Source organism: Delphinapterus leucas, chromosome 6 (genome assembly GCF_059928025.1).
Source record: "Delphinapterus leucas isolate spDelLeu-1000000601 "Yukka" chromosome 6, BTC_Dleu_Yukka2, whole genome shotgun sequence".
Classification (NCBI taxonomy): Eukaryota; Metazoa; Chordata; class Mammalia; order Artiodactyla; family Monodontidae; genus Delphinapterus; species Delphinapterus leucas.
In genome coordinates, this window is record NC_143134.1 from 100,220,779 (window position 1) to 100,246,498 (window position 25,720).

General features: G+C 38.1%; 1 long non-coding RNA gene across 4 annotated transcripts in view; it reads right to left on the reverse strand.

Moving 5' to 3' along the window:
- The window catches only part of LOC149749021 (uncharacterized), a 498,387-nt gene that overhangs the window by 119,488 nt on the left and 353,179 nt on the right, over positions 1-25,720 (reverse strand). For all 4 annotated transcript variants that reach the window (XR_016393608.1, XR_016393607.1, XR_016393605.1 and 1 more), the window contains one exon: positions 20,603-20,668. This is a non-coding gene — a long non-coding RNA (uncharacterized LOC149749021). The remainder of the gene's footprint in view (positions 1-20,602; positions 20,669-25,720) is intronic.

The following is a 25,720-nucleotide window of genomic DNA, read 5'->3' on the forward strand; positions in this document are numbered from 1 at the left end:
TTGGTCTCTTTGTTTTGTTTGTGTGCTTTTTTTGCTTCTTTTCATTTGTCTTCAGAAAATTATTTATGTATCCACTGTTTAACATTCCAAAGAATGAACATCCTCTTCAAGATTCGTTTTATACTGTATAACAAATAACATCGATTCTCCCTTCCTATGACAGCTGCTCTATCTTCTTCTCTTGGTTCCTCTCTCTCTCTTTCTAAAGAAAAGTGAAACACACAGCCTCCTAGCTCCCCTTCAGTGGTCTCTATCCCATGCATCATCCTCCCCTCTCTTGGGACCCTGTCTGTTGATTGAAATATATAATTGGATTAAGCAGGTTTATGTCTCTGCATCCTGTTTCCTGTGTAATTTATGTCCTTCACCACACACCAGTACGGAAAAAAAAAAGCAAATGTCTTCCTTGCTCACAAAGAAAAATCAATTATCCTCCTTCTAAAATGAAATCATATGTACTTATTTGGTGGGAAGTCTTCAAAGAAATCAAAAGTATTCCTCTAAAATATTCAGGCCATCTTTACAACCCCCCCGAGTCTGGTTGAATGTTTTATTAACAAAAAGTTTATTGGCTACCTACTAGGCATTTGATACCAAATACAAACAAGATCTAGTCCCTCCCCTCAAGGAGCTTATAGTATGGAAGAGGAAGTAGACATGGCACGTTACAGGGCAGTATGATTCATGCAGTGATAAGAATGCAGCAGTCAGATGTGGCCCAGCAGAAGGTGTGATTAATGCAGTGGTGTTTCTGGCAGCAGTACAGGGTCTGAGGGGACAGTGAGATGGGAGATAAGTGGGTTGGGAGAGATCAGCCAGAGCAGGTCATAAAAAGCTCCAGTTTTATGAGAGAAAAAAAGGTAGACTTTTCTTATTTTCCTCAAGAGAGGGTAGGATTAGAAGACTGTGGGTGTAGAGGTTGATTCCATAGCGACTTTAGATTGGTTCTAATTCAAAAATGGAAAGAGGAGAGAAGAAGCAAAAGAATGGAATTAATTAGACACTGTGCTGGGAAATTAAAACACATTATCTTGTTTGATTCTTACAACATCCCAGCAAGCACCTGTTTCATCACAAGCTATTGTTATTGCATACATTTTATATATGGGAAGGCTAAAGTTCAGAAACTTTAATGGAGGAAGAGGCATCACTGCACTGCTTCCCACTGGGGCTGACCACTGGGGATCAGCGTGTATCACTCCATGTCGGGATGTGCTCCCATGCAGTGGGCGAGGGCCAAGTGCCCTGTACCTGTCTGATGGACTGAGAGGCATGGCAAAGCTTTTCTGAGTGCTGGCTGGGAAACCCAAATGCTATGTCCTTACCACGTTGGTTTTCTTCCGCCAATCTGTCCACTCTAGGGGCTGTTATGATTATGGTTTCTAGAAGCTGACAGAAGCTAGATGTTAAGCTGTGAACTAATGATAGCTGGAGGAAAGATGAATATCCAGTAAATTTTAAAATTACTAAGATGGCATATCCCCAGATAAAGATTTTATAGCTCCTGAAACACCTTTGTTCTCTTCCATTGTTTAGAACTTCAACATTGATATACAAAAGATGCTTAGACTCCAGAACATCACAACTGGATAAATAGTGCTTGCACAAAAGACGTAAAGCTTTGCCTTGGGACATGAAGAAGCACTTCACTGGGGGAACTAGGGGGAACCACAATTTCATCACCCAGCCCAACAGTGCTTCCCACATCTCCTCCCTCTGACAGAGACAGAAGGTGGTGCTGGGGGTCCAGATCACTCCAACTCACAGGCAATTTCTTCAGCAGGATTTTTCCTTGGGGTAAACTACCTGGAACAGGAGATTCCCTACACCCTTGCTTCTGTGGGGTCAATCAGGAGGAGTTTACCAATGACCTTGGTCTTTGCCTTAAGCCCACATTCTCAAAAAGATGGCGATTTTTGGGCTTCCCTGGTGGCGCAGTGGTTGAGAATCTGCCTGCCAATGCAGGGGACACGGGTTCGAGCCCTGGTCTGGGAAGATCCCACATGCCGCAGAGCAGCTAGGCCCGTGAGCCACAACTACTGAGCCTGCGCGTCTGGAGCCTGTGCTCCGCAACAAGACAGGCCGCGATAGTGAGAGGCCCGCACATCGCGATGAAGAGTGGCCCCCGCTTGCCGCAACTAGAGAAAGCTCTCGCACAGAAACGAAGCCCCAACACAGCAAAAATAAATTAATTAATTAAATTTTTTAAAAAGATGGTGATTTTTATTTTTTAGTGGTCTGGCAGACTGCAGGCTCGCCAAGATCTATTACCAAGTGAAAGTGATCAATAATGGCCAATAACAATGTGGATGTTGGGTAAGACCAGAGCCACCTGAGCAAGAACCAAGTTCTCTAGAAACCAGTCAAAGCCACTGCCCTGAATTATATGTTTGATGAGGAGCTGCCGGCTGGCAACATGAAGAAACTCAGGTGTGTTGGCCAAAGAATCACTATTCAATCTGTTTGGAAGGCTAAGCTTTTTTTTTTTTTTTTTTTTTTAACATCTTTATTGGTGTATAATTGCTTTACAGTGGCTAAGCTTTTAAGAAAGGTAGAATTGGCCCAGGGGAAGGTGTGATGGATCATGGCCAGGGGCCTGTCACTCATCCTTACCAGTCAGCTCAATCAAGCCTAGTTTTATCAGATTGATTGTCATTAGACTTCTTTTTCTGTTTCCTTGAAAATTATTGCCCAAGTTTAGCAATTATTCCCTCCACCATGTTTGTACAGAACTGATTCTTTGGCTCAAGTATTGAAAAGCAGGCCTTCCTTGGGTTTCCTGGCACCCTTAGTCTCCTTTTAACCCCCTAATGACCCTTTAGGACAGATGAGGCAGATAATATCAACAACTTCTCATCTGACAAACGAGGACTATGATGAAGGTGGCTTTTCCAGAACTAGAAGGGAGACTGCCTGAAAAGCCAAGCAGTTTTCTCCTTGAATGTCCTGAGGGATTGAACAGCGAGGCCCTGGTTCCCACTACTGCACAATTACATGCTGCAGTTTTAAGCCAAATTTCTCTCTCCCCTTTCAAAGTGCTGTAGGGCAGCAGTTTCATAATGCAGAGGAACTCCATCAAATTTGGATTTTATTTATAAGATGAAAGGTCCCCTTTGTATGTAGCCATAATGGGAATAGGATCCAAGTCAAGACCATCTTCCTGAACTCTTTCTTTTCTCTCTTTTTGGTTCATCTCAAGGCAATGCTGTGTCTAAAAAGAGTCATTGTTATTATTGCTATTTTTGTTATCATTCTTATTATTGGTGGTGGTGGCAATCATTGTCATCTTGGGCTCACTCATCTCTCAATTCCTAAATGAAACCTTAGTTTTTCTGGCTTATTTACCAAGACCTTATACTGACATGAAATTTTATCATCTATCTGACCCTGGTCTGCCTCCCATCCTGTCCCTGACTTTTTTTTTCTCACTGCACAAGTCAGAAAGTCAAACCCTTGCAGCCTTTATCTCCTTCCAATGGTTTGTAAAACATCATAACTTTAGGACTCCTTTCTAACTATAAAATGCTCTGATTCAAAATTTTGTGTTTCTCTCTCTCAGTGTTGAGCAATGTTTTTACTCTTAGATAATTCAGAAAAAAAAAATACCTACAACCCCTTTTTCTCTACAATTCAAAATGAAGACAGCCACTCCTGTAGAGCTGATTCACTTTGTTATAAAACAGAAACTAACAGAGAAACAAACAAAAAATGAAGACAGCTGTACTGGGTCCCCTAGAGACTGTGCTGCTGAATCGGCTGTAGAGCTAGGCCAGGAGGAAGCTCTTCTGCTCCTTCACCATGATGGCCTTGGGAGTTAAGGATTGCCCCGGGGCAGGCTCCTCAGTCTTCATCCATCTCCTGAAGGCTGGAAACCTACGGAAAGGTCACCAGCACCACCCTCAAGTACAAGTATCAATGAGTTCTTGTTAGACATGTGCTATTGTTGTGTCTTAATCGGTTGAATATGGTATTTCTGAGATGGTTTGCTTATAAAAATATATATATATGTGTGTATATATATTCATTTGTCAGTAAGTCTCCTTGAAAATTTCATTGGGAATGTTTCTATGGTGAATAATGTTTATAATGGGTCCTTGGGACCCATTTGATAACACAGTTTTTCTCTCGTGGCTATTTCATAATACTTTTGATTTGTAAAGAAAGTTTTTGTAATTTTTCTGTGTATATTTTCTCATCGTTCTTTTTTGACAAGGAAGCCAATATCATGTTAAGGCGTCAGAAATTGGGTTTATAGTGCTACTTGCCTCTTGGGAAAGTAAATGAGAGAGTATTTGTTGTGATTTCTTCATCAATATAATTTGGGGAGAGAATGGATTGGTTAAAATAGATTAAGTTATTTGCTCAAGAAATACAGTCAGTGATAACAATGAAGGCTTGAGTCTAATTTTGTTCCATGGCCCTGCTGTTTTGCACAGTTGGATTAGGAAGCCAGAGCAGATATCCAGTTTGTTTCTGGGGCTGGGTTTCACATTTTCATTCTACAACTGGGAGAACAGAGTACAGAATAGGGTAGGGACTTCCCCCGGGTCACACAGAAAGGGGATGGCCGAGCTGCAATAAGAAGCTAGGCCGCTTGACGCCCCAGGTAGGGTTCTGTCCACTCTTCCAGGGGTTCCTTAGTGGTTTAGAGTCATTTCCTTCTCCTCCTCCACACTGGGCACCACTTAACCCTCTCTTTTATTGCATTAGATAGCTGATGACTGAGGCTCAAAGCAACATATAAAAAGGTAGTTCTACCTCCCAGTATATACATATTCTTGGTGCCTCCTCATGGGAACTGAATCTTTGGAAGTATGGTATAAAAAAGCAAATCTGCTCAGTTGAAAGGCACATGGTAGAGTAAAAAAGAGTCTGGGCTTTGAAATCAGGCAAATTTGGGTTTTAAACCTGTCTCTATTGCTAACCAGCTGCATGGCCTTGACCACATTACAGGGTCTCTCTGAGCTTGATTTCAGTATCTGGGCCAAGGAGACCTTAGTACCTGTTTCCTATCCATGACAGTGTGCACCAGGTGAGGTAGCAGACAGATTATATTTGAAAATTCAGAACAGAAAAATGGCTACAAGACTTCTCAAATGTGAGGACAACATTTGGAAGTGAAAGAAGTTTTCACATGCTATTCCAATATTCCCTGTGTATATGCAGCATTGATTCAATCTACAGGTAGTTCTTGGGACATGTATGGGTTTCTCAAATCTTGTCATAACTCTACAGGGAAAGCCTCCCCTCCCACCAAAAAAAAAATCCCATCTCACCCTCGATTCTCAGGATTATGTCCATCTAGCAAATACCTGATGACTCAATAACCACTAATCACATATTTACATTTTCTGTAAAGGTATACCAAATACAGGGTATGTGGTATTAGAAAACATAATGTTCTATGCATCAAAAATCTATAACTTGTTTAATAGAAGAATAAAAGAGCACTTTCAATAAATGGGGAATTGCATTTTCTCAGAAAGTATGAATTTAGAAAAGATTTATCTTTCAGCTAAGAAAGTACAGTTGTTAAGCTTTTTACCAGTTTATAACTTAAATGTATATTTTGAAAACTATAATATTCTTGCATATTCCCCTTTCTAAGACTTTCAGATAACTTCCATTAATTTTTTTTTTAAACATTCTCATCAGGAAGCACAGATACAGTGGTAACTGGATTTACTCAAATGAGGTACAAAAAAGTTATGTTTTTCTGGCCTGCCCAGAGAATCAACATCAGTGTGAAAAATTCTAATGCAGGTAACATCCAGGCACCTCATGGTTCCCCTGCTCTTCGGCCTTTCCCCATCCACAATCATGAAGATGAGCTGGTGATTATAGTGGTATCATTCTTCAGTCTAGAGTCTGACCCAAGACAAGGATCTTGTGAAAGTCCTCAATAACGAAACTGGGCTCCTTTCTGCCATCACTTTTTATGTGGACACAAACCCTCCAAGCCTTTACAAACATTAGGATTTAACTTTAGGATTTCTAGTCACTGCTTCATTGTTTTTCTAGAGTCAACCATATGAAGCTCCATCCAATTTCCTTGTCACTTCTAAGTTATACCAAGTGAGTCTTTGCTCCTGACAATTATATTAAATGGAAACAGTCCATACATATGATGATTTGATGTGAATAAATAGGCCACTTTCCCTGATGTGGGCCTCTAGGTATGCTAATGTCTTTGGGATAGAAAAGGTGTATTGAATGAATGTGCTTGCCCATGTGAATTCCCATGTCAAGACCCATACTGCCTACTGCCAGTTCTCGGGGAGAATTCTCCACTAACAATCTCAAATTGCATATTGTTAATGCATGCCATTAAAATTAATCTTTGCTTTAGCTGTCAGTTCTTATTTACAGACCCAATTTTCTTTGCTGCAGTTAACTCTAGTTATGAAATGTTCCCTGATTCTGAGGCCTTCATGCCACCTTAAATTGGCCCTAATTTGAGGACTGAGTGTGTATGGAGGAGTTTTAAGACCCATCAAATTCACAATTCAGTTAATGCAGGTGAAACCTCCTTATCTTGTAGATTCTTTGAAGGATGCGTCAAGAGTATGGCCCCCAAATTTTCTTGCACACAAAAAATTACTATGTTCTTGGTCAAATATAGATGCCACAAGGGAAGAAAACTACCATTGTCTGAACACCTACCATATATGGACATTGTGCTCATAGTTTTACATACATTAATTCGTTAACAACAACCCTATGAAGGAATTAATATTTTCTCCAAATTACAAATAAGGAACATAAATCTTAGATAAAGTAACTTACCCAAATTCATAAAGCTATTAAGTATAGTGGCTGAAATTAAAACAAAAACAAAACAGGGGTTTCTGTTCTTCTGCCAGTGCTTTTATCACTACAACACATAGAACAAGAAGTTAAAAGCTTTCAGTTTTATTTCTCATTTTCTCAACTAACTAAACCCCATAAGAATTATGGTCTATGAGTTCGCATAACTTGGCACATAATGCTAAAGAGTTGTATCTCATCCATAGATCATGCTGAATTCCAAAGGATGTAAAGTACTAGGCAGCTGATTCATTAGAACCCATTTTCTGTCATCTGTCTCAGTATTAATTATTCATTCATGTCCGGTTCTGTTTTCACCTTGTCAGTCACTCCCACCAAAAAAGTGATTGTAGGTAGGAATTTTCAACGGTATTCTTAAGGTTCTATTTCACTATTTCTGTTTCCTAGAGGGACCTGCAACTCCATGCTCTTATTGAAGAAGGACATTCCTGGATTCGAGCCTTAAGGACACTCACAGGTATCCAGCTCAACTCTAATGCATAAACAGGACCCTCACCCTGTTAGCAGCAGCTGGGTTAGCTCTTAGCACAGTCTGCACAGGGCTGGAATCACGAGAGAGCAGAGCTCTTCACCCTAGTCATGGATATGAAGAGTCAAAGGCACCACATCAATGACTTTATAGACACAAGGTGGGATAGAGTACAGTTATGCAATGAGTGCTTATGGAAAAGAGTCAAAAAAAGTGGGGGGGGGGGAGAAGAGAAGGAAGAAAGATACAAACAGCAGCTTCACCAGATAAACTTTTCCTTGAAAAAATCGAATTCTGCTTCTCCTTAAATATGCTAAGATGAACACACATATTTAACCTCTGCCCCCTCCTTCCCAAAAGTCTAGTTAAATGTCATTAGGCACTATAATGCTTTGTTATTATTTGTCTGTCTGCCTATCTGTTTGTTTGTTTTAAGGTATAAATACACAAAGAAAAAGAAAATAGAAAGAAGCTAAGAGCAACAGAATTTTGGAAGGTGGAAAGCAACTGGATCAGTTGGAATAGACTTAGCAGAATCCTAAACTGGAAGAAGTAATTTCAAAACAATGAGAATAAAGGAGATCCTACAAGTTTGCAGAGAAGAAATACAGTTTTCATATAAAAGTTCAAGAATTATATTGGCATCATAGTTCTAAACAGAAATCTTGGAACCAAAAGAAAATTGAGCAATGCCTTCAAAATTCTGAAGGAAAATTATATCCAACCAAGCTATCAATTAAATGTGATGGGAATAAAGCCATATTTGGACGCACAAAGTTTAAAATTTTTTATCTTCCAGATATCTTTCCTCGGGAAACTACTAGAGAATGTGCTCCATCAAAACAAGAGAATAAACCAAAGAGGAGTCAGAGATCCGAGAAACAGAGAACCCAACATAACAATACATCAGGGGGAATCTCCAGGATGTTGCAAGAAAACTCCTATGCAGAAGCCCTAAGAGAGTAATTAGTTCAGGTTGGGTCCTCCAGAAGCAGAGGCTGAGAAGGAGTTTGGCATGCAGAATATTTATTAGAAATCAATACTTCTCAGGAATTGGGAAGAAGTGAGAGGGAAGAAGCAAAACCAAGCAGAAGGAGAAGTTGAATTATGATGCAGATACAATAAAGCCTTGTCCAACCCCTCAAGGAGCTCTGGAGCATTACAGTCCATTTGAGCTGCTCCTCAGTGGGCTGAAGCGACTTTTATAACCTCTCCGTTATCAGTCACTGGATATGGGCTGCCAGGGCAAAGGCATGCTCTTGGGTGGGACAGCTCTCTGCAGCTGAGACAAAAGATGAAGATGCTGACAGCTGGAGGCTGTCTGCTGACTCATTCCCAGCAGCTGGAACAAAACGTCCCTCCTTGAAGGGGCTTCTGGACAACACATCTCCATGTCTACCACACTGGTCCAGGTTGGAGCAGGTTAAAAGAGTCCAGAAGGAAGTTCTTCAAAGAGATGAAATTGATAGACAACCTTATATGTTTTAAACTTATACAACTGGGTGTTAAGTTTGGAGATGAACGAATGATGAGTACATGGAAACCTAAGCAAAGGATAATAACATGATTAACTCCAAGAGCAAGGAAATATTGTGCAAGAAAATAATCATACAATACTGCATGCTCAGACATAAATCATCTTTATATGGTCATACAATTACATTAAGAGAATGAAAAACATGAGAAATGTGGATAGGGATAAATCCTTATCTACCATAGTGTAGTACTTAAAATAGTATTAGTACTTACAGTAGTTTTCACACATCAAGAAATAGCAACACAAGCTTGGTTTAAATATATAGAGGTAAACGCTAAAAGATTCTATTAGAAGTGTTGCAAGTTGTTGCCTCTGAGAAGAGGAATATAGGAATAGATAGAGAAGTGTTGTTTTTCATAGAATTATGTACATGTATAGCTTTGATAAAATAAAACCTAAATTTCAAAAAAAGAAAATATATTCTATTACATTCTGTGCTTCCTGATGGCAAGTATTAGGGTCTGGTTCTCACTATGTTTTTCCCAACCTATTCAGAAAGGAGAGCCAAAGTCATTCTCTTGCCCACAGTCAACCTCCCTTCCTGGCTCTCATCTTCCAAAAGTGAGACCTTGCGAGGATTTTGCGGGGGGAACTTGGAGCAGTGAGTGCCTTTGAGTAGGGAGACGGGAACACAAAGGGATGGAAGAGAGAGAATCCCTAAGGCAAGGAAGATGTTGGGAGTCGGGGAGGTCCTATGAGTAACGTCTAGTCACTGGGGCTCCCAGGCTAAGCAAAAATTCTGGAGTCAAGTTTGTGATGGAAGCTTCAGAGCCGCCTGAACTTAAGATACTCTCTAGACCTGGATGATGAGATCAGTAGCGTTCATGAGAGTCTGAGGAAACAGACACCGACCACAATTCCCCAGCTCCACTTAGTATTCTGATGTGATATTTCCTTGGCTCTCTGAGGACTACAAGTACACTATACAGAAACAGTGGTATTATTATTATTATCATCGTCACTATTTAGAATAACAAACAAGAGGACTGAATAGCTTTTATTTAGTGACCTGTAAACCTACTTTAGTAGAAATTATGCCTGCCTATATATAATCTTCTGGACAGTCTTATTCCAGAATATTTTATTTTATTTTATTTTTTTCAGAATATCTTAATACATGGCTAACAAGTCTCAAATTATCACAAGCCTCACTTCAGTACTTATTCATCAACTGGAATGATAGAAGAAAAGATTATCATGGCCCTGAAAACAACCTGAATATTCATCAGTGTTCCATGTTTCTAGACTTAGGGCTTTGTATATGCTTTTCTGGCTTCCTGGACCAGTCTTGTCCCTGCTCTCTGCAGAAGTTGCTGCCTCTCATTGAAGCTTAAATGTCAGCTGCAGCCCTAGGCCTTCCAGGAGTAGGATCATTCTGTCTCAATAAGTTCTCTGTTACTCTCCAGCTCAGTCCCCCAACACTCTGGACAAGCTCTAATTATTTTATTTATTCACAGATCTGTTTTTTTCTTAACTCTCTCCCCACTCAAAAGCCATTTCCTTGCAACCAGGAGCCTTGCCTGTCCTTTTTACTCTGTATCCAGATACTTGGTAATAGCTCAGTGAATAGTTATTGAACTTAAAAACCTACGAGTTTCACAGCTAACAAGATTAGGCAGTCTTTGATTTTTGGTTGTAATTTAAAGTAGTTAAAATGTCAATTATGGCAGCTGCTCAACTTAGTCACCACAAATGTGTGACTGAGCACCCTGCTGTTTGTACAATAAAAAAGCAGTTGAATTTTCAAGGCTACTGTACAGGTAAGAGCTCATGAGTCCCAAACCATGCCTTCCTAAATTCCCAAACTCAGAGACACAGTTGGTAATTCATCATTCACATTGTACCAGTTGTTCCACCAACATAGGAATTAACAGAGGAGAAAGCAAAGATATGAACAAACTATTACTACCATTTATTGACCATTAACTACATACATGGTACTTGGTACATTATACTTTTCAACCTTGTAACAATCATGAAAGACAGTTTGGAGGGGGTTTAATCTCACTTTAAGATGAGAAAATAGAAGCTCAGAGAAGTGAAGTAATTTGTCTAAGAACACACAGCAAGTAATTATCTGAGTGTTGAATGAGAACTCAGGTCTGTCATTTCTAAAGCTGGTGCTCTTTTCACTATAAAATGTCATTTCTGAAATCTAAATTTGTACCTTTTCACAGCCAGAAGATCAAACCACAGTAGCTAAAACTGTGCTATTATAATAACACAGCCCTTTTTAAACGGAAAAGCTAGGAAACCAACTCCTTTTAGTGTGCTGTTGAGAAGTTTACAGAAAATTTTTTGTTCATGGAGCACTTCTGCAATTTTATATAATGACCCTGAGAATCATGGCTCAATCACTGAGGTCTCAGCATAAATCAAGGGGGAAAATGATAATAAATGTCTTTGAGCTAATAATGGAAAAGTACCAAAGTCTTCAAGGGGTTACAGGTTAGCAAGAAAAGGTATGAAATGTAAATGACATGTCATTTACTCTAAGAACAAGGTACAAACGTTCAGAGTAATTTCTTTCCACCATGAATTCCTAATGAAATGTTGAGATCAATGTCAAGCAGTTTATTGAAACAGGACATGGAATAGATGTCAAAGTTAAGTCAAACCAAATGAAGTAAGTTAGAGGAAACAGGGCCATATGATCTTTTGTCTTTGGTTTCAAGAACAAAGAATTTTTTTTTTCGTTTTTCAAAGCAATAGTATTTAGAAGTTATTAGTCATGGGATAAAGCTTCAACAGACATTGGGCAAAACCAAAAACAATCTCCTCTTTAAAACAAAATTTATAAAAATAATTTTCAAAACAACCTTAATTTCAAGTTTTCTTATTAGTTATTACTTTGATAGATACCAAGACAATTTACAGAGAAAAATTTATAGAAAAAATTCTTTATTCATCAGAAGATATCCTCAATTTCCTATTTTCAAAGGAATTGTAATCACATTGTTTCTAATTATAAAATACACGTTCCTCTGAAACTTCAAAAAATCAGAAAGAAAACCCTCTCATAATCCCACAAAACCATGATAATTTTCCTACAAGTAGAAATATGTTTATATATTACATATGTAATACATATTTCAGGCTCAATTTTAGAATGCTCATAATCTTTTCCCTACTCTGTGCTTGGGGATTAGGGTTTTGCAGGATGATAATAATTTTATGTAATTATTTTTTTAATTAAGGTGGTTTTTATTAAACATATGGTTATTATACATGATTTGATTCATATGACTTCGAAAAGCTTTTAGATAAATACATTTGGGAGTCTTTTACTGGATGGTATCTTTATACTGAGTTCAAAGACTATGTTACCAAAACCCCATAACTGTCTTCACTCCACCCGTGTTATCACATACCCTCTTGCTGGCCTTACCTAGGACACAAGTTAGTGAAGCCCCATCTTGCTGGCCACTCTCAGCACCATTTCCTTTTCTCTTTGCTTAATAGCCAGCTACATAAAAATCTGTTTCAGAATCTCGCACTGTAATTATCTGTGAAAAGGAAGTGGGTTTCGCCCTTGCCCATTTTTGTCCTAAAGTCAGTCCATCAACTACTTCTCAGGTGTCATGACCCTCAATCTGGTTTGGTTTTGTGTGTGTGTGTGTGGGAAAGCTGTTTGTTTTTGTTTGTTTGTTTGTTTTAGTTAGAGGAGGATTTATCATTGGCCCAAGCCATGGAGAAGATGGCAGAGGGCACCGCTTACAGCTCAACAAGGTCTTGGGCTGAAGAAGTTGTAGAGGATTGCTGTGTGGCACCTGCTGTCCTCCACGTGGATGCCCAGATCTGACCCTCCACCTCAAACCACTCAGCTCCAGAAGGTCATTGCTCCTCCTCCCCCCAGACCACACCCCAGCCACCAGTGAGATAGAGAACTCTTTCACAATTTCCTGTGTTGGCATAACATTTACGCTCTGCTTCCCTCAAGCTTGCCTTTTGGGTCTTAAAGACCCATGTTGAAGGCTGAAAAACAAAACGAAAAAGAAAAGCTCACCCCACCCACTTTTCTTACCCTTTCAGTCCTGCTTCCCCCAGAGTTAGTGTGAAAACCACTGAGGAAGGGTCACATGCAAGGAGGAAGAGAAAAAAGAAAGTATGATGGTTGATACTGCCAAACACCACACTGACTCAATCTGCCCCTCAGTGACTGTGAGCCTCTTGAGGGCAGAGGTGCCCCTCCTGATGCTGGCGCCCCGCTGCTTAGCGCTACTTCTGGCTCAGCTGTGCAGCCTCAGAACTACTCACTAAATGGATACACGTGTGAGCTATCACAATTTTTGATTATCAGATATGGAGAAATTTGCCTGCCATAAATGGTATTCTTAACTTCCAACAGAGCAAAGTTTCATACAAGCACAAAAATGTTTTACTTCTAAGCAGAATACTGGAGTACTTAGTGTAAACTGTTGAATTAAACAGATTTATGATAGTTCTGCAAAAGTAAAATTTACAAGGTGTTTTAAAAAAACTGCTATTACAGGCCATAGAATTTCCACAAGCATTTCAACGTGAGACTGTGCAATTCCTCTGCATCTGATGGTGACGTAAGTGCAGGCGTCAAACACTCAGCCCTCCACCCTCAGTCAAATGGGATGACCAATGAATATAAAATTAGGGAAAAACCAGCATCAGCATTGGAAAATAGGAAGGATGCTGTGTATATGCCTGACACGTTAGGGAATCTATATTTCATACAGGCTGAGGATAATGAACGGAATGTACCATTTAGGCTCTATTCATGAATGTCCTTGTAATAGAGAAGGGATAGCAAGGAAGTGAAGGACCCAGACAATTCCTATAAGACCAACTAATTTGCAGGGGTGAAAAGAGACCTTAGGACAGGAAAGTTCAATAATCAAAATGCTAGTTCTGCTGCTAGGCTTTCTCCTTGAGCCAGGAGCCATCTCAAGAAGAAAGAGCTCACAACAGAAGCAAGAAGCCACTTCAAGTGGGATGCCACGTTGCAAGTCCAAATAAGAAAATCACCTTGAAAAGATGAAATGCTTCTTTTGAAATATTTACTGTAAGAAATAAGAACACAAATATGACAGTTTGTGTCTCAGAAAGATTCTGGAGGGTTTCTGAATGAGTATCTGACAGCTAAGTCAGCAGTGGAAGTAAAAAAACCACAGCTGTTGAATGTGGCATAGACGGCTGATTGCTCACCAAAAATTCACGGTCCCCCTTCCGTTATTATCCTTGGGAGGCACCTGCCCCTTGACACTGGAGTAGAGCCATATGAATAGTTTTTGACAAAGGAATATGAGCAGAAGTGAAATGTCACTCCTGGGCTTAGGCTTTTAAGAAGCCAGCGTGCCTTCTCTATCGAATCTTTCTGCCTTGGCTGGCTGGAGACAGAGGACTCAGAGGTCCTTAGGGATGGAACGAATCTGGGATCCAGAACTGGCAAGTAGAGGGTGGACAAATGAATTTCTATTGTTAAGTAGAATGTTGCAGTTTGCTAGTGTGGTAGATGGTTTAATGGCTGCAAATTCCTTCCCCCACAGTATCCACAATACGACTTTGCTGTGCCTTCAGAAAGGAAAAACTATTTCCTCTCTACTTTCTCTCTGCCAACTAAAGGAAAACTCTGTTTTTCCATACTCTATTACACTCACACCAATACTTCACTTCTGACACCAGATGTGTGTGTTTTTTCCCACACAAAGCAATTCTCCAATTCTCTGTGGACACCAACTGTATGTCTTATAATTCAATTAAATTCTGACACTATCTACCTAGAGTTAGCATCAGATCCACAAGTTAAGGGCTCAGTCCCACGAAACTGCCTCCACTTTAGATGCCAATCACAAGTGCAGGTTGTCTGTCATCTGTGCTTGTGACTGACCAGCTATAAATCAAGGTTTCCCATGACCTCCTCCTTGGGTTCAATAATTTGTTAAAATGGCTCACAGAATTCAGGAAAACAGCTTACTAACTAGATTACTAGTTTATTATAAAAAGATACAACTCAGGAACAGCCAAGTGAAAGAGATGCATAGGGTAGAGTACGGGGTAAGGGGCATGAAATGTCTGTACTCTCTCTGAGTGTGCCACCCTCCCATGTATTCAGTAATCTGGAAGTTCTCCAAACCCCTTCAGTTAGGATTATTATGGAGGCTTCATTACCTAGGCATGATTGATTAAATCATTGGCAGTTAGTGATTAAGCCTATCTCTAGCACCTCTCTGCTCCCTAGAGGTCGGAGGGTGGGGCGTAAAGTTCCAACCCCCTAATCACAAGGTTGGTTCTCCTGGTAACCAGCCCCCATTCTGAAGCTATTCAGGAGCCCCCCAGCCACCATCAGCTCATTAGCATACAAAAAGACACTGTCACCTTAAAAATTCCAAGGGTTTTAGGAGCTCTGTGCCAGGAACAACAGGGACAAAGATCAAATATATATGTCTTATTGTAAATCACAATATCACACCTTCTATCCAGAAGTGGATAGAATCTGGCTGGCCTTGTGATGTGTTTAGACCAAAAGAATGTATCAGTAGTGACACTGTGTCAGTTCTAGAGCCTAGGCTGTAAGTTCTTATCCTCACGTATTGGAACACTCTCATCAACAAGTAAGGGGGCCTGGGTCAGCAGAGAGACTGAATGGAGAAAGACCCTGTAACAGGTCCCAGACTGTGCATGAAGCCATCAGAGGCCATCTTAAACTCTCAAGCCCCAGATGAGCAGATGACAAAGTATAATCATAGGAGTGAGCCCAGGAGAAAGCAGTTGAAGAACCACAGAATATAAAACTCAGGGGAAAATAACATAAAATAAAATAGAGTTAAAACAGATATCTCTGTATTACAAACTTCCAGAAAACAGTGGAGTGATATCTAGAGCATTTTGAGGGGAAAAGACTGTGACAAAAAATTCTAAAACTAGACAATTGCTTTATATATATGAGGCTGAGTATGCTATACTGAAGGATATAAGACATGGAAATTGTATCACCCATATACGCTTCCAGAAAAGCATATGTGGATAAAAATTACTTGAAGGTTTAATCAAGACCTAAACCATAAATTTAAAATTCAAGAATATGAAAGTTGTGGTAGAGAAGCTTCAGTGATGCAATGGAACTTAATAAAGAGCTGTTTAAATAATAAAAATATAGTTTTAAAATTAATGCACATGTTAATAATAATTCATAAAAGAGAAGCTATATGATTAAGATGACAATAATTTGCAGTAAAGTCAAAAATTATTATCAATAAAAGTAGGACATGTGGGAAAAGATGTATAAAAGTATGTTAAATTTCTTATGCAATGGAAATTAATATAGCTTAATTCTTAACATCAATAATTAAAGAAAATATATTCAAATATATTTTTTAGTTAAAGGTGAGTGAGACTTTGAGCAATACATCCCAAGTCCAGTGATTTCTTAATAAATTATATACAAACACATGTACCATCGTATGAACACGTTTATGTGCATGTATTATAGAATAGATGGTGATAGAATTATCAAAAGGATGAGATAAACCTGAAATTAACCTTACTTTAAAATAAATTTAATTGCATTTATTAATAACTTTTCTTTCCCTAAAATAATAACTTTTAGTGGGAGGAGGATGACTAATTTGCTCTCACTGTTTTTAAAAAGCTCAGCTCCACATCTTGCAATACGGCATTCAAAGGTGTGATTCTGCATTCATTTTTATTTCAAACTTGGTTTTAGTGACTGTAATAGCTGAATAATATCCTTCACAGAGAGACAAATTCAAAGTGAAGAAGTATGTCATTGACTACTCTTAATAATAACAATATTTATGTTCTATTCCCTCCACCAATTATGTAATTGTTATTGTTGAAATGTGGTAGTAAATTTCCACATTCCATGATATCCATCAATTGCTCTTGAAAAGGGATCAGTACATGTTATATTTTTATGCTTCGACAAATGGGTTTAAAATTCTCTAAAACCTTTAAACAGAATAAAAATTCTGTTTCAAGTTTTTTAAGTGTGTTGATATGAGAGATTATATTTTATAGGTGTAACATTTACATCGTTTTCAACAATGTATCAGATAGCAATGGAAACACAGCGGGGAAACGTTTCCAAACATCCTTTTTGAAAATGCTCTCTATTACCTCATAATGTGGCTAACGGTGAATTCCTGCCAGGAAAAGGGAAAGTATGAGCTAGACCTGGTCTTTTGTGGGGGAGGGGAGAGGACTGTTGTTATTGTTCTTTTGTGTCTGCGTTTGCATAATGGACATTACTTTTAACCTACTTTTTTTTTTTTCCAGGAATCATTTTAAGAACCTTGCCAATTCTGTGTCTTAGCTTAGATAAAAGTAAACAAAATAACCCTTAAATTCACTTAATTAAGTACACTAAAATTCCAGTGAGTCAAGGAAAGTGAGCAAAATGTAGAAGTGTCACTGTCATTCACCCCGATTTCTGAAATCACCCTCCTCTGCCTCGCTTATTACGAATAAACTGAGTCTGCCTTACATGTGGACCCGAGCAAAGTACCAGTATTAACTCACATTAAATATCAGTAAAGCTTAATATCTTTCTTAACTTTTAAATAAAAAATAAGATTTTCTTCAGAGTCTCCAATGAATGATCTTGTATACCAACTGGGGTATATGCATCCCACTTTGGAGAATAAAATAAATCAGTATGGAAGTATAACAGAAAGATGATCATAGAAGTGAGACCAAACATATCAGTTGTGACAACAAATTTATAATGGTCAGAAATCAAAAGCTAACTCTAACAGACAACTCTAAAACCAAAGCATTAACTTATTTTAAAAGAGTAAAAACACAAAGACAGGGAAAGGCACACTTTGGTTTCAGCAGGCCCAAACAGAAAGGAATGAGAATATGCAGCAAGTAGCATTAAACAGGACAGGGAGTATCCTTGCATATTGACAAAAAGCACAGTCTGCAGAGATTTCAAGAATAAAAATGCATATATATTAGAAATACTATGCAAAATACACAGAAACACAACTATTAGAGACTAAAATACCCCAGGCTTAGCCATTCAGGTGGATAAAAACCAACCAAGAATATAGAAGATATGAATAATAAAGTTAATAACTTAATATACACATATTAAATTTCAGGGGAAGAAACAGAGACTATACCTTCATCTAAGATCTGATGGAACATATACATATACAAATATATATATCATATATTTGGCTGCAAAAATAAAGCCAGGATAAATTCCCCAAAGTAGGAACTGTATAGGTCATGTACTCAGAGCACAGTGCAATTTAAATGTAGAAATTAATAACTTACATGGTCTCACTGGCTTTTTATTATAAGTCATTCTCCCCAAACCATAAGCATTCCACCAAAACATCATAGAAATTACTGTAATCTAGGAATATATAAATTTATTATGCTCTTGGAATTTCCTCTTCTATTGACTTTATGGAAAAAGATAATTCAAGGCTTAAACCACTTTATAATTGAAGAAATACATGCATATTGCAAGAAATTCTGACAATAAAAAGGTAAAGAAAAAGGTAAAAATCATCCATAACCACACTACACAGAGATATATTTGATTTTACCATTTCAGTCATTTTCCTATGTATACATACATTAACACACACACAAACACACAAGCACCCACATGCTTTTTTCCCACAAAATAGGGTTATAGTGTAAGTTTGCAATTGTCTATTGATTAACAAATGTACCACAGGCATACTTCTATGCCAGTATATAACACTCTACACTGTTGTTTTTGAAAACAGTGATTTCCCACAATGCATGAATATACCAGGAGTTATTTCACCAATCCTCCATTGAACTCTTTCTTTATTAATTGATCTATTAATATTTGACCATATAAGTTGCTTATAATGTGTTCCAATTTGTCATTTGATAGTGTCAATTTTCTGTGTTGTTTTTGTTTAGTTGGTTTGGTTAATTTTTTATGTTTGCATTTTTGTTGGTTTGGTTTGGTTATGCTAAGATATTTTAAAATTTTTATATAGTCAAATCTATTATATTTTTCTTTGAGAATTTCTGATTTTAATGTCATTTTAAACTGCCTTACACATCACAAAATTATAGAATAATTTGCTTATATTTTCTTCTGGTTTTACGTTTACTTTAAGTTTACTTTTTTTTTTTTTTTTGCGGTACGCGGGCCTCTCACTGTTGTGGCCTCTCCTGTTGCAGAGCACAGGCTCCGGACGCGCAGGCTCAGCGGCCATGGCTCACGGGCCCAGCTGCTCTGCGGCATGTGAGATCTTCCCGGACCAGGGCACGAACCTGTGTCCCCTGCATTGGCAGGCGGACTCTCAACCACTGCGCCACCAGGGAAGCCCTAAGTTTACTTTTTAAACTTCAATCCATTTGAAACATATTTTGGTACAAGGCATGAGACTGTGAGACACTATGCATAGTGGCTAACAGCATGAACCCAGAATCTAGACTGCCTGGATTCAAATTCCAGCTCTATTCCTGACTAGTTGTATGACCTCGGACAAATTATTTAGCTTATCTGTGTCTCAATTTCCTCATCTATAAAATAGTGATAATAATAGTACCTACCTACTTGTAAAATTCCCACAAAAATTAAAAATGTTAACTGGTATTAAAGAATGTAGGGCCACACCTAATACACAGTAGCACTAGCTATCATTTTTCCAAATGACTAGCCACTTGTGCCAATCCATTCACTGAATAACCTCTGCTCTCATTCCTAATTGAAATCCCATTTTTATCGTTTACTACAATCTAGGATACTACCTGTATGTCTGGCGCTATCCCTGTACCAACACTTTAAGTTACTCTGATTTTATAATGTGCTTTCATACATCTGGTGTAGGTATGCCTTCCTCATTCCTCCTTTCCAAAGTGTTCTTGACTCACTCTATCCTGATATTCTAGATGAAGTTGAAAATATTTCAGCAAATTCTAAAAATTCCATTGGAATTTTCATTGGGATTGGGTTGAACTTATGGATTGATATGGGGTAATTAGCCTCTTCACATCAAAATAATTTTAATAACAAATAGCTTACATTTTCCAAAAATATGCAATGCTTCTGTTTAACAGACAGATAAGGGTCAAAAAGGCTCAGGAGCTCACAGAGGAAACAGGTGGCAGAGTCAAGATTTATATCTGGATCTGTTCAGTTGTCACCTAGGTGAATGTGTAATTTATGATCATTAATTTGAATAAAAATATATTCAAATATAATTTTAGAGGCTAAATATTTTTTACCAACATGTTCACATTTCCACCCATTTTCCTAGCCATTCCTTTTCTATTTCATGGTGTGCATTCCAAAAGCAACATGTAATCTTGGATGTCAATAAATTCTACAAGCAGTGGCAATGTTCTCTTTCCACAGCATGACTGTAAGCAGAGAAATCTCATTAAATGCTGACATTTATTTCTATTTAGTAGTGTGTCTAACCTAGAGACAATATGCAAATGTATATGAGTTTTTTCCTAGTTATATAAGGTATGTTTAATAGAAGAATTTCCCATGTTGTGAGATTTTTCAGTTTGCTGCAAAAACCTTTGACAGCTTACTGTGTGCCAACATAATATAGGTCCTAGGGTGAAGAGATGAATAAGACATGGTCTCTTGCCTCAAGAACCCTAGAGTTAAGTGGTTAGATATATACAAATACTTTAAATACTTTTGGCTATTATTGCATCTCATTTCTTAGAAATATGGACAAGGTAGAGGGAAGGCTCATAGGAGGGAGGAGCAGAGAACTCTCTGGGGCCCGCTGAGGCCTTCACTGAGCATGTAATCTTACCTGGGTAAGATTGGGTCTTGATGGATGAGTAGGAGTTCATCACTGGTCAATGGGAGGAAGGGCAATCTACAAAGAGAGAAAAGCAAGAGGAAAAGTTGTGAGGTCAGAAAAGCGGGTAATATTTGAGAAACTGCACATGATTTCATATGCTGACCATTCAATATAGTTTCCAACCCCCAAAAGATGTCTTAGAACTTCAATATATGAAGACTTCATTAGACTCCTGTCACCCAATTGGCCATTCCTTTTCTCAAGGTCACTTTTATACCATCAATTATTAAAGTTTTATCTCTCTTCTGACTTGATACTTTCCTAATTTTCTTCTTTTGTGAGTTTTGAGAATATCTTGAGCAGAAAAAATTTATAAATACCTTCCAGCTTCTCTTCTGCTGAGGCGAAAATTTGACTAAGTCTTACCCATTTGTACTAGTCAATTGATATGTATGGTTTATGTTGTGTAGCACCAACACAGCCATCATTAGAGTAACAGCCCCCTATATGTTGTTTGGGAGCCTGTCTAATCCCGGACTCCCAGTGTTTCATGAAGCTGAATGAAGGGCCTGGGTCTTTGCATCATCTCTGCAGGAGGCAGAAGGTTGAAGAAAGTATCTAGGCTTTGGAGGGTGAACTTAGATTCCAATCCCAGTGCTGCCACCTGTCCTGTGAGTGATCTTGGGCAAGTCATTCATCTTTCTGAGCCTCAGTTTCCTCAGCTAGAAAAATGAATGCCCTTGGATTTGCTTACTTGGGTTTCTGTGAGGAACAACCATGAATAATGTACATGAAAAGTCTAGGTAAACTCTCAACTTTTTGAGCATGTCTTAAGGCCTAAGGAAAATAAAGTCCTAGGAGTGAAAAAATTGGATGACCTCCTCCTACTCATTAAAAATTGCTAGTCTTTGAGTAGATTTGATTCTAGCACATTGAGTCAGTTTATAAAACACCACATGGTAGAAATCACAATTCTTGAACAGCAAACATTCCTAAACTGTGTCCATGATAAGTTTATAACAACATGTTTGGGAAGCAGAGAGTACCTAATAATTGCTTTAAAAAAAAAAAAAATCTTGCAGGAATCCACCACTCGAGGTCACGCTACAGTCTGGGTGGATCCATAAAGACGGAAGAGGGACTTGAGTATACTTCATTGCAAGGGCTTGTCTCTGTCTATGCTGATAAGAGTCATCATGGGGTATTTCTGACTCTATAGCCCTCCGTTTCTCTCTCCTTTTCTTCTTACTTTTCCTCTCTTATTCCGTTAGTGTGGTTAGCATCTATGGCTTCATTCTCAGACTCATTTTGGCAGGATGGCCACTCTCGTACTTCCAGTTTCATGCACTGAAGTTCTCAGCCATAGCAATGGGCAAGAAAAAGAAGTAAAAGCACTGCAATATGGAAAAATAAGTTAATTTTTTTTTAATTTACAGAAGGCATTATTGTTTATGTAGAAAATTTTTAAGGAACCTACCAAAGGAAAAAAAAAACTACTAGAATCGAGAAGTGAATTTATTGTGGTCACTGGATATAAGGTTAATATATTAAAAAAATTATATTTCTATATACTGACAAGAAAATTAAAAATAGATGGTCAGATTTTTTTTAAAGATATCTCCAAAACATTATGTTAGGTAAAAGAAGACAGACAGAACAGTTTACATGATATATGATTCCACTTATATGAAACGCCCAGAATAGATAACTCCATAGAGACAATGCAGATTGATGGTTGCCAGGGACTGAAGGGAGGAGGGAATGCTTAAGGGGTATGGGATTTTACTTTGGGATGATGGAAATGTTTTAAAACTAGATAGAGTGGTTGCACAACACTGTGAATGTACTAAATGTCACTAAATTTTTCATTTAAAATGGTTAATTCTATGATATGTGAATTTCACTTTAATAAATTATTTTTAAAACAACAAACATACAAAAGGATGCTGGATTAGAAAGCAGACACGAGTATGCTTGAGACCTGGAGTTGGTCACTTCCCAGCTCTGAGCCTCAGTTCTTCTAACTATAGCTTGGGGCATTTTCTGTGTGCCTGGCCCTGGGCTACAGGCTTTACGTGCTTTTCCTCCTTCAGTCTCCATTTACAGATGAGGAGACAGGCGTAGAGAAGTTGAATAACTTGCCCAAATTCATATATTTCATCTGTGTTACAACAAAGCTGAATTCTATATCTCCCATTTCTTGAAGTACTAATTTTTCAGTGGTCGAATCGGGCTAGATAATAAAGTGGATCTCTGAGACCAAACCAAAGGTGGAAGCTCAAAAGAGGTCTTATAATTATAAACCATGACCAGACACTTAACTTAAAACTCCTGGCCTAACATCAACTATTTCCAACCATCCTTGGCTAAAGACTCTACCGACAGTTGTGAAATTCAAATAACCTATCTTGTCTGAAAATTAGAGCAAAGAAGGAATTCTTCAAGTGTTTTTCCCGTAATTATATGTGAAAATGAGAACTTTATACTACCTAACTAGTGTACCTCACTCCTTTGAGTGCCCTTTTATGTCTAGTGGATTGTATGCAAATTCAATTTAAATTCTTTTATCCCAAGCTTCTGCAGTTTTCCATTTTGCAATTTATTTATTATTCCCTGAAATCTCATAATAACAGGTTAAACCCAAGCTCTTGTAGGGTTTGGGCCAAGATGAGATTTTTTTTAAAAATCATATCTAAATTACTTCATGAAATAATGTTCCTATCTGCCTCCAAGCTGCTGTCAAGGCTGAGGCCAAAAGCTGTGCTAAGAACGGAGCAAACTGAGCCAGGGGTCTCCAGGGAAATAATAGAGTAGAAACCAGCTCTGGGGAGAGCCCTTGGTAGATATCATCTTATTTCATATTTTCCCCTAAATGGTGTAGGTGTTACCTTTACAAAGTATATTTCCTAATCAGATTTGATTCTACAGGGGTTGGAGATTCTACAGCCCTTGGCTCTCATCTGAGCTTCTATTATGATGAAAATGAAATATGAGGGAAACATCTCAGTTTTCTTAGACTAAGTAACCTGACCCTTAACATAAAATTTTGTCATTCATTTATTTAGCAAACATTCTCTGAATGCCTGCTAAATTACAGGCACAGAATATAAACATGCATAAAGATCATCTTCCCTGCTCTTCAGAAAATCACCCTCTGATAGGAATGATAACCATAAAAATAGATTACTACAGGACAAAGTGACAGGAAGTATTACTGTCCAAAGGTGGATTAGTGATACTTTGAGGGTCAGTGGTGTATTGTCCTTTTTTTTTTTAATTGTCCTTTTAATATTCATTTGTTTATTTATTCTTCATTCACTCAGCAAATCTTTACCAAGTAAACACAATTTGCAATGTGCTATTAATTGCTCAGGGATACACAAAAATGACTTGGATAAAACAATGTGCACAAAAATCTTTCATCAATTTTATTGACTTACAAGAGACAACACACATGCTAGATATTTCCTGTTGCTCCTCCACCAGACCTATTATCTCTTTTCACTCTGCTCTGTGACCCACAAAGTACACTCTTAGTAGATTTCAACATTGATTAATTTTCCTCCAAAATGAGTTTTGTATAGGCAAACCACTATACCATTTGAATTCCTTGATCAGTAATCTTCATAGCACAGCGAAATTATATGTATTTTTGTATTTTAATATTTACTTAAATTATGTCCACATAGTCTTTTCTATATATATCACAATAAAGACATTTTTTAATTTATCAGTTTTTTTTCCCAGTGTTAAAATTTTCAAATTATACCTTCTGCTCTCTGATCTGTTGTTGTTGTTACTGAGGTTTCTTTCTACGGTGTCCACCTTTTTAAAAATCTGGATAAATTTTGTGGATAAAAATCTCTTTAAGGTAATATAATCTTTTTGTCAATTTTTAATCAACAAGTTTACGTATATGAGTTGTTATCAATGTTACTTTATGTTCACTATCTCTACCTGCAATATTTAGTTGTGATTTCATTACCTAAAAATAAAGTCAATGCTTTTAGAGGCTGTTCAATTTTAGAAGAACTTCTAATTTTACCTCAGCAGGATTAAAATAGCAATGTCAAAATGATGAGGTCAAAATATTTTGCTTTACTTTGTGTACCTCCTTGGATTTACACATCTTTAAAAAGCATTTAGCACAATATATTGAGATTCACGTCTGCCTCCCTCAGGAAAAGTGAGCTCCTTGAAGGAAGAAATTAAGTATTATTCACCACCGGGAAGCCAACGCCTTGCTCAGCCTGCCCCAGATGGTGTTGAGTGAAGGTAGGTTGATTGTAGAATCATAAATGTTTTGGTTTTCTTTATACACTCTTCTGTATGTATGGCTTTCCAGGCGTTTCATCTAAAGAACTAACCAGTATAGTGTTGTCAACATTCTTAGTTGCACAGCATCCTAAAGTACAGTCCCAGTGTCCACTTACTTTGGTTAACTCTGTTCCTACTCTTGTCACAATTCATGCTCATTTGTCCACACACTTTCCCAAGCCCTGACCATCGAGTGAAAACACGGAGTTTCACACACCGGTCCTGACCTCAGATCTATCGCTCCTGGGGCTAGATTCTAGCCAACCAGGATCTGCAACAGGAGCTAAGAGCAAATGGGTTAAAGAGGAGGTGAGAAGTGGGAGCTGGGGAGGAAGGAAGGGAAGAAAGGCTGTGCTAGTGTATATTCATCAGTCTGTTTACTAAAAGCTCCATGGAAGCAGCAAATTCATCTATTTTATTCATTATTACGTACCCAGCTCCTAGAACGCTGTCTGGCACATAGTAGGTGCTCAATAAACATTTTTAATGAATGGGAGATCTAATAAAGGACACTCCGATTTACTGAAAGCCACTATTTGACAGGTTTGGTACTAATCACTTTCACTCATGATCTCATTTTAAATGTGATCCTCAAGCCATCTTGGTGACGTAGGTGGTATCACTCTTGTTTCACGAGAAAGAAACAGGGCCCTCACTACTACATACTGGCTGTTAGTAACTCTTCACAGATTAGGCATCATGGAGTGAAAGATTTGTCAGAGCAAAAGGTAACTTAGAGATGATCTAACTTAACCCTCTCATTTTACTGGTAAAGAAAATAACCCCTGGATAGCTGAAGTGACTTTGCCA